This window comes from Ahaetulla prasina, chromosome 2 (assembly GCF_028640845.1).
Source record: "Ahaetulla prasina isolate Xishuangbanna chromosome 2, ASM2864084v1, whole genome shotgun sequence".
In the NCBI taxonomy this organism is placed as follows: Eukaryota; Metazoa; Chordata; class Lepidosauria; order Squamata; family Colubridae; genus Ahaetulla; species Ahaetulla prasina.
In genome coordinates, this window is record NC_080540.1 from 181,707,484 (window position 1) to 181,717,458 (window position 9,975).

Below are 9,975 nucleotides of genomic sequence, written 5' to 3' on the forward strand. Positions count from 1 at the left end.
AAGGCTGGCACATGTTTTCTTTTGAAAAACGGGCCTGCCTCAAGCAAGCAGGTTATGAACCCCAGAGAAAGCTGATAGCTGAAAGCTCCTTTTCCAACTATGATAATATCTTTTAGTGACAGGCATAAACTTTTGAAAGCTAAATTCACTTTATCAGCTCAAATAGAATTATAAAAGTATATGCCTTTTAATAAAACATGTTACAATAGCTGGAAAAGGGGCTACCAGACTCCTGATTACTTGCTACCAACAAGACTCCAGGCTAGAAACCAGGAGACAGAATTCTAGTTCTGCTTGAAGCACGAAACTAGGTGGGTGACCTTGGGACAGTTTCTATTAACCCGAAGAAAAAAGAAGACAATAGCAAACCATTTCTGAAAAACCTTGTAAAAAATACCCTGCAGGGACTTGTCCAGGCAGTTGTCTTTTTTCAATGCACAGGAACAAAAGCTGATTGGAGGACCCCTAGAACAGAATATTGTAGCTCAGGATTGAACTATAGGGTCCTTGGTGCTCTCTATGCATTGATAATGTTACCTAGTTTGGTAATGAAACATCTGTAAGAAAACAACCAGTCAGGGAGCACCAAGAACCCCAGAGATACCCCTAGATGGCAGCAATGAAAGACAGAAAATAAAGCCTGTGCTATCATCTGGTTGTCCTTTGAAATTTTGTAATCCAGATCTGATGCTAAGGCAACTTCCTGACACTGCTTCTTCCCTCTTGTTCAAGAGAGCCTCCTGAGCTACTTCTGTTGCTGTCCTTTCTCCCCAGAGCAATTTGTGTGTGTAGTCTCTGGCCATCAGAACAAATCTGTTTTCTCATATCTAGCCACTAGCTCTTCAACTGTTGAGTAACATTGGGATAGGAAGCTATCTGTCCTGGGATCAAAACTCTGGGTTTCTTCATTTCGAAAACACCTGGCACCTTGGGCAGATTGCTAAATGGACAGTGGTTTGTATGGAAAGCTGGAAAAAATGTAGCTTTAAGGCCCTTGTTAATTTAATCTTGCTGCCAGCTTGCAGGCAGACCTCATCCCTGAGTGAAACACAGCTGTCAAGCAGATTGTCAAGTTAGCTCTTTATTTTGTTGTAGAAAGTCCAATTCTTTAAAAGAAAAGGGCAGAAGTTCACATTCTGTTGATAAAGAGTAGGCTTCTATTCCTCATTAGTCTCCTGATTAATACTTGAAATTCCAAATACGCTAGAGAAGCAGGAATTTTTGCTCCCCCCAAAATGCCTATTTCTCTAGAAACAGAAAACATCTAACCAATAATTAATGTTATATTTTTAAATTCTAGTTTGCTGTATTGTGCTATCCCACATTATTTATTCTCAGTACACATTAAGAAATTAGGTGTAAATCCAATCTTTATTCATGTGTAGGAAGTTAGCACCTGTAGGAATTTAGCACCCACCCCCCTCCTAGAAGAATGAAATATTTTAGAAAATATTTAAAAAGGCAGAATATATTTCCCTGGATGAGAAATGGAGAAACATGTTTTAAACACAAAGCAGCTCCCTGCAACTTCCTGCCACCCCCCACCTTTGTCAATGGGCTATTAAAGCCTCAACCAAGCTCACTCATTTTCCCCCACCTTTGTCAATGGGTCAGAGGTAGAAACTCATTCTCCCCACCTTTGTCAATGGGCCATCATCTGCAACATAATAGAACCCATCTAGCAACAGAAACTCACCACATGGCAAGGCTCAGGCAAGCTTGAGGGACAACCTACAATGTTAACTAAGACCCCTACACCACCTGGGAGTTTGACAACCAATCAGGATACTCTTCCTGTGCCCCAGAAAGTTCAAAGCTCAGAAAAAGCATAAAGCCAGGGAGCGCACAGGATCTCATCCCTTTTCTGCTCAGGAACTCAAGCCATGTGATCCTGACCACCATTAAACCATCTTTCCAAGCAGTCTCCATGTTTCCAGTGTCTTTGTCCCCACTTGGAACTGAACCCAGATGGATATTTCTTCCAACACACCCACCCCACTCCTAGAAGAATGAAATATTTTAGAAAATATTAAAAAGGCAGAATATTTCCCTGGATGAGAAATGGAGAAACATGTTTTAAGAACAAAGCAGCTCCCTGCAGCTTCTTGCCTTCCCCCACCTTTGTCAATGGGCCAGAGGCAGAAACTCATTCCCCACCCCACCTTCCTCAATGGGCCATCATTTGCAACACAATAGGACCCATTTAGCAACAGAAACTCTGCCACATGGTAAGTCTCAAGCAAGCTTGAGAGACAACCTACAAAATTAGCTAAGACCCCAGACCACTTCAGAATACATTTCTTGTACAGGAACAAGAAACACTAAGGTGGGGCCCCAACAGAGGGTATAAACTCAGGCACTCGCGGCTTTTGCTTTTTTCTTTCCTCTTCTTTACCCAACACCTTGAAGCATGTGATCGCCTTTTCTACTCAGGAATTCAAGCCATGTGATTCCTGTCCACCATTAAACCATCTTTCCAAGCAGTCTTCATGTTTCCAGTGTCTTCTTCTTTATTTGGAACTGAACCCAGAAGGATATTTCTTCCAACAATTAAAAATGTGAAATATTAAAAGTTAAATAATTTTCTGTGATCTTTAATTTGAAACCTGTAATATATTTTTAGAGATAGTGGCAGGGAGCCCTTCTTTTGTGGTAAATTAGTGCTGTCTTGTGAGCTATCCAGAACACTGTATTTTCTTTAAGTTTTTCTTTCTTTCTTTTTACTAATTGATCACCTATTGTTTCTGATCTGAGCTGCAAGATTATAGTATCTCCTAGAGATGGAAGGAAGGGCAGAACTATCAATATTTAAAGTTGCCATATGAAGCAATTAAATAGAAGGCAATAATAATCTATAGTAACACATTTAATTCAGGAGAAAGACTGGATTCTGTAAGATAAAGCAATGAGATCATAGAATGGCAGGGGAAACACGATGTTTAACAAAGTGATTATCTTTTTTGTCAATTCTGCCAACTTTGGCTCCAAGCCTCATTGGCATCCTCCCATCAATAGTGGGGGCGGGGGGGAGAAGTGAGGGACCAAATGGGCTATAAACATGTATTAGGCTAGTGCTGGGAAATTGAGAGGGGAGGGGATTGACAGAGGAAGACTAGGGATGATTTGATCCAGTTCATGTCAGTCTTCAAGGATACCACGAGGCTAGAGATGCTTGGTAATAGAATACCAATTGCTCCAAACACCAAACATTTCCAAAACACCTAGGCATTCTCCCACTGGCTGAAAGTGGACTGGTCAAGGGGAGAAGGTCAGATTGAATTTTAGTTCTAACCTGATTGTACTACAGCCAGCATCTTCTAATAAAAGAACCTATCACTTCACCCAAATGGAGTCCAGGGTCTTTCTTTCCTGAGGCAGGTCTGACATTTTCAGTTCTGGAGAAATAAGCAGAGACAATGTTTTGAACTGAAGAAAGAAAGGAATCACCTTGTCTTTGGTGTTTCATCAGAATTCTGGTTCTTGAAAGTCAGTGTTAGATGAATCTCCAACAGTCAGAAGCAGGGATGAAATCCAGCAGGTTCTGACAGGTTCTGGAGAACCGGTAGTGGAAATTTTGAGCAGTTCGGAGAACCGGCAAATACCACCTCTGACTGGCCCCAGGAGTGGGGAGGGAATGGGGATTTTGCAGTATCCTTCCCCTACCACACCCACCAAGCCACGCCCACAGAACCGGTAATAAAAATTGGATTTCACCACTGGTCAGAAGGCAGGGAAGATAGAGGGTTCCTATCAATACTGTTTTGCTCATGCTCTTTAGAGTCTTAAAATCACGGAGCTGGAGACAAGATCAAATGGTGCTTTCTTTGCCTAATTCTGGATGCAGCTGTTTAGATGTGTTTGGGAGACCCAGTAAGGCTGGGTTTCTAGTCTAAGAAGACCATATACTTGAGTCATCTATAACACTATAGTGCAACCTCTATAACACTAGAGTGCAACCTCTTAGGAGTTGTACTCCAAGTCTAACTCAGTGAAGGATTGTGACAGGCAGCTGCCTGCATGAAGGTCACATTAGCTGGACTCAAGTCTAATTTCAGAGGTGAGGAAAGATTCTGGCTTCAAAAGTGTCAGAGGTTTCTCTCCAAGATAAGCAAAATGCTGGCAAGTCAGGAGAATAGATCAAGTCTGGGCAGTTCTTCTGAATGATTTCAGCTAGGAGAGGAGGTAAAAAAAAAAGATAAGAGGAGAGCATGGGCTGGCAAAACAAGAGAGGTAGCTTTTCTTTTTTATAAAATAGTAATAAAACAGGTAATCCTATTTTGAAAAAAAATGAGTAGAAAGCAGGAAAAGGGAGCACAAAAACAGAAGAAAGGGGGAAAGATTGTGTTAAGTTCGGGCAATGAAGAGGCAGGAGACGATACAAGTGACAACAGCTCTTTAGTTTATTGTGATCTCAGCAAAAGCCAACAGGCAAAAACCCCTCTTTAAATAGTAATTTGGCTGAGGCATCAGCCAATCAGCAACGTGCATTTTTCCCGCTCAAATTTCCCTCCTAAAATTCAAATACATTACACTCCTCCCCTCCCAGAACACTTTTTACCATATTTACATAATATTTGCATGTTATTTCTCCACGTAGTCACGCAGGTAGACAGAGCGTCTCCTAACTCTTTCTGACCTGCGCAATTCATTCCCTGGGAGTGAGTCGAGCTGGTCGGAGGGACTGTTTGTTCCTCCCAGCTCCTCCTCTGGGCCCTCCGGCCCTGGATTATTTGCAGAGTCGTCCCTGCTGTTCTCTGGAGGAACCAGTTGGCGTCGCTGGACTTCTTCAGACTCAGCTAAGTCCTCCGCTTGCCTCGGGGTTGAGCTAGCTGTTGGTTCAAGTATTTGGTAGTCAGGGTCTGGCTGTTTGGTTTCTGGATCGTTTTGTATTTTTTTTCGTAATTGATCTATGTGGCGTCTCCACACTCTGCCATCCCCCATGTCCACTAAGTATGACTTTGGGCCCGTCACTCCTACAATTGTTCCCCTTAGCCACGCTGGCCCCTCACTATAGTTATGTGCCCATACCGGGTCACCTGTTGTCATTGTTCTGGTTTTTCCCTTCGTGCTTTGGTACCCATCAGGGGAGTATGTTGGGTTTAAATGATCTAGGGGGCACCAGAGTCTTCTACCCATTAATAACTCCGATGGGCTGTGGCCGGTGGTTACACAGGGAGTTCTATGTTGGACTGCCAGGAAGGTATCAATTTTGGATTGCCAATCTCCTGGGCTAATTCTAGATAGCACTTCCTTGGCACTGCGTACGAAATGTTCTGCAAGTCCATTCGTCGCCGGGTGGAAAGGTGCCGAGAGGACATGTCGGATGCCTTCTCCTGCCAAGTACCCCTCAAACTGGGTGGCCGTGAATTGTGGGCTGTTATCGGACACTAGAGTGTCGGGCAACCCGTGTGTCACAAAAAGATGCCTCAAGACTGTGATTACGGCTTCCGCTGTTGTGGTTTTCATGAGTAAAATTTCTAACCACTTCGAATAGGCATCTACTACAATTAAGAAGGTCTGCCCATGGAACGGCCCGGCAAAATCTATGTGGATCCTGGACCAAGGACCCTGGGGTTTCTCCCATTCCCTGATGGGGGCTGTTGGGGGTAGTGGCCTTGATTCCTGACAAGCTTGGCATTTCCCTACCCGGTCGCTAATATCTTTATCCATTTGTGGCCACCACACATAACTTCTCGCTAGGGTTTTCATCCTCACAATCCCTGGGTGGCCCACATGCAATAGCTCCAACACATGCTCTCGTAATTTCTCCGGAATAACCACTCTATCCCCCCATAACAGACAACCCCCTTGTACCGACAGTTCCAAGCGCTTCTTTGTAAACTCTTTGAAATGATCCCCCGGTGCAGCGGGCCATCCCCTCTGCACCCAACCGATCACAGTTCTCACAATAATATCTTTGTAAGATGCCCTAGTCACTTCCATGGATGTGACTGGGCCAGAGTCCAAAGAGTCAATTAACAAGACAGGCATCCCTGGGGTCGGGTCTTCAATAGTCTCTGGCAACGGGCATCTACTTAAAGCCTCCGCATGTCCCAAATCCTTGCCCGGTCGGTGAGACAGTTGGTACAAATATGCTGCCAGGAAAATAGTCCAACGGGTCAGCCTGGGTGATAATGCAACCGGTGTTGGACGGTCCCCCACCAAGAGTCCCAATAAAGGTCTGTGGTCTGTGACTATTTCAAATTGCTGCCCAAACAGGTACTCGTGGAATTTTTTAACCCCAGAGACTATAGCCAGGGCTTCCCGGTCTAGTTGGCTATAGTTCCTTTCTGCTGCGGACATCGTGCGGGAAAAATATGCGATAGGGGCTTCTGAACCGTTCGGTAACCTGTGGCTGAGGACAGCCCCTACCCCGTAGGGTGATGCATCACAAACTAGTACTAGTGGCAACGTCCCATTGTACTGAATTAACAGGCTATCGCTGGACAAAAAATTCTTAACGCCTTCAAACGCTTTAGCCTCAACCCTGCCCCAAGTCCAAACAGATTTCTTCGCTAGCAGTTTATGTAGCGGTTCAGCTACCGTTGCCTTATTTTTTAAAAAATACCGCATAGAAGTTTAAAAGCCCCAAAAATGCTTGTAATTCTGTTTTGTTTTTTGGGGTTGGAGCCTTTCTAATTGCTCGCACTTTGCTCTCAGTTGGGTGGATGCCTTCCTTGTCTATCCGGTAACCCAAGAATTCTACAGATTCAACTCCTATCTGGCATTTGTTGAGTTTAACCTTAAGCCCCGCAGACCTGAAAATTCCCAAAACCTTCCGCAATTTGATCCCTAATTCTTCCAAGTTTTCTGCTGATACCAGTATATCGTCGAAATATGGAACTACTCCCGGTAGACCTTGTAGGAGCCGTTCCATTAGGTTTTGGAATAACCCGGGGGCTACACTAACTCCGAACTGAAGTCGAGTGCATTTAAAAGCGCCCCGGTGTGTGACAATCGTCTGTGCTTCGGCCGTTTCATTGTCAGCTGGTAGTTGTTGGTATGCTTGAGCCAAGTCTAATTTGGCAAAAACCTGTCCCTGTCCTAACGAGTGCAACAAATGTTGGACTATGGGGACGGGGTAAACATTCTTCTGCAATGCCCTGTTAAGCGTTGCCTTATAGTCAGCACAAATCCGGACCGATCCGTCCGGTTTGACTAGTGTCACTATCGGTGTCTCCCATTTTGCATGGTCGACGGGGACTAGTATTCCTTGGTTTACTAGTTTGTCTAATTCCCTGTCTATCTTGGGTTTGAGAGCGAACGGAACTCTCCTAGCTTTTAATTTAATGGGAGCTACCTGGGGGTCTAAACTGAATGATATGGGGGTCCCCACGTACTTGCCCAGGCTGTCTTGAAAAACATCCTCGAATTCCTTCAACAATTCATCCTTCAGGTTGACTCCATTGCTGTGGATCCCGGTTATGCCCATTCCTAGGGCTCGAAACCAGTCCAGTCCCAGTAAACTGGGCAGGTTTCCGTCAACGATGGTGATCGGCAGGGTTTTCTTGAATTGTCCATATGTTACTCTGACCGTTGTGGCTCCTTTAATGGGGATCCAGTTTCCCTGGTAGTCTTATACTCTCAGCTTTTGGGGTTGCAGCTGTCGTTTCGTGACTTCTGGCAGGTCCCGTGTGACCGTGTCCCAGGACATAATCGTGATTGATGAGCCGGCATCCACCTCCATTTTACACTGCACTCCTTCGATGTAGGTCTTAGTGAATATTTTCTTTTCTAGTCGTGTCGATGCGTGGCCCACTCGCACAGTGGTGTGATTCGACTTTGCGCCTTTTTTGAACTGGCCAATCCCTGGCCGCTTTGCTGAACCGGCGCCCTGTTGATTGGCCAGTTTGAATTTTTGGCGGGAAGGTTGGGAGGCTCAACAGGCCTGAGCTATGTGTCCTTTCTTTTCACACCGCCGACAAATCGCGTCTTTGAACCTGCAATTCTGTCGTTGGTGTTGGCCTCCGCAACTCACGCACTCGTCCCGGTCGCCTCTCTCCGGCCTCCCGGTGTGGAAAACCTCTTCCTCTTCCTCACCGTCCGATTCGGCCTGGATTTCTTCACTGTGGACTGGCATTGCTTTCGCCGCGGCATTCAGCGTGTTCGGCTTTTGTAAGGTTTCCGCCGCTTTGGTGGACATCTTGTGTGCCCTGGCCTCATCCAGGGCTATCGCCAGGGTTAGGTTGCTTTTTGACAGCAGCCGCCTCTGTAGTCGGATGTCCCTGACCCCACAAATGAGTTGTTCTAATAAAGAGTCCTCCAAGTCTCTATACTCACAGTGGGTTGCGGCTTTCCTTAATGCGGCCATGTACACGCTTATTGATTCGCCCTCTCGCTGAACTCTTTGCCTCAACTCGAACCGTTCTACAAACTTCGATAGCACTGGCGCGTAGTGTGCTCGTAGCATCGTCTGTAGCGTTTGCCATGGCACCGACTGTACAGGCGTTGGTTCCGACAGCAATTCGGCGGTATCGAAGACTTCTGGCCCACAGTGGCTCAGGAAGTAAGCGCGCTTCCGATTATCCGATACTCCTTGCAGTTCGTTCGCTTCGAGGAAACACTCGAAACGAGCCATGTACGACCCCCATTTCTCCTTGGCTGGGTCGAATGGCGCTGGCGGCATATAGCTAGACATCGCTATGTATCCACTCTTGATACTGGCTGGGGTGAAACTAAGTTGCTCCTTCAGCTCTTTTCCTGTCTCACTGCCTTCAATATCCCACCTTTGTCGCCAATGTTAAGTTCGGGCAATGAAGAGGCAGGAGATGATACAAGTGACAACAGCTCTTTAGTTTATTATGATCCCAGCAAAAGCCAACAGGCAAAACCCCCTCTTTAAATAGTAATTTGGCTGAGGCATCAGCCAATCAGCAACGTGCATTTTTCCCGCTCAAATTTCCCTCCTAAAATTCAAATACATTACAGATTGGGTCAGGTGTCTGGGATGGCCTTTGTTTCTAGCTTGAACAGCAAGAGGTATCACAAGATTTGATGATCCTAAAGATTTACCTGACTCTTTTATTAGGAAAAGTTCATTGCTTTGACTAATAAAAGGAATGATTCATGATGATTTCTTGGCTCTGACAATATTATCTTATTCAGATAGTGTCTTGCTACTCTACCATTGTTTTGCCACAACTCAGCAAACAGCAAAGTACAAGAAAATCTTAGCCTGCAAGTTGATCCTTGGGTGCTTTTTAATATAATTTTCCTCTGTTATTACCAGATTGTGTGTGTGTGGGGGGGGTATCCTAGAAGGACTATAGTTCCTTCAAGGTAAGGGTAGTTGGTCCAAGTAGACATTCCGGGAAGATTTTTTCTAGTGCATAAGGACACCAGTTTTGACTAGAAACCTGAATTGTGCATTGCAGTTAGCTTTTTAAACTTTGTTTTACTTGTAGCATTAAGTTTGCACAATAAATAAATAATATGTACCTTACCAATACAGTCTTGAGCTTCCCTTTTGTAGTAAAAAAAAAATCTTCAAATCTATTTCTAGTCTGTTGCCTTAACCACTATACTGATCTGGTTTTTGCACATACATTTTCCAAATTGGAAATGCAATTAGACGGTGGAGCAAATCATATAACAGGATGAATGCCAGGTCCCTAGAAGACAGGTGGCAGCAGCAGAAACAAACAAGATTCCAAAAAGATAAGGAATGTTATAGTGAGCTGCAGTATATGAAGATCCAGGAGCTTCTTGGAGAGGAAGTTTGGGGAAATCCTCAGAATGATTTGGGGAAAAAATGCTGACATCCATCGGACCATTCTTCTCTTTTAGTTAACAGCCCGAGCGAGCCAATTGCTATGATTTCTCATCTAATGCGGTACCAGGGGTTGTTTTCGAGAGCTAAACTAGATCCTCCGAATAGGGAACTCTTCAGTGACATCACAAAGTAGGTGGAGCCTTTCCTCGGGTTTCCCCGGCATATCTTCTGCCAGATTTCCAGTTGGAGGAAGGCGAGCTAAG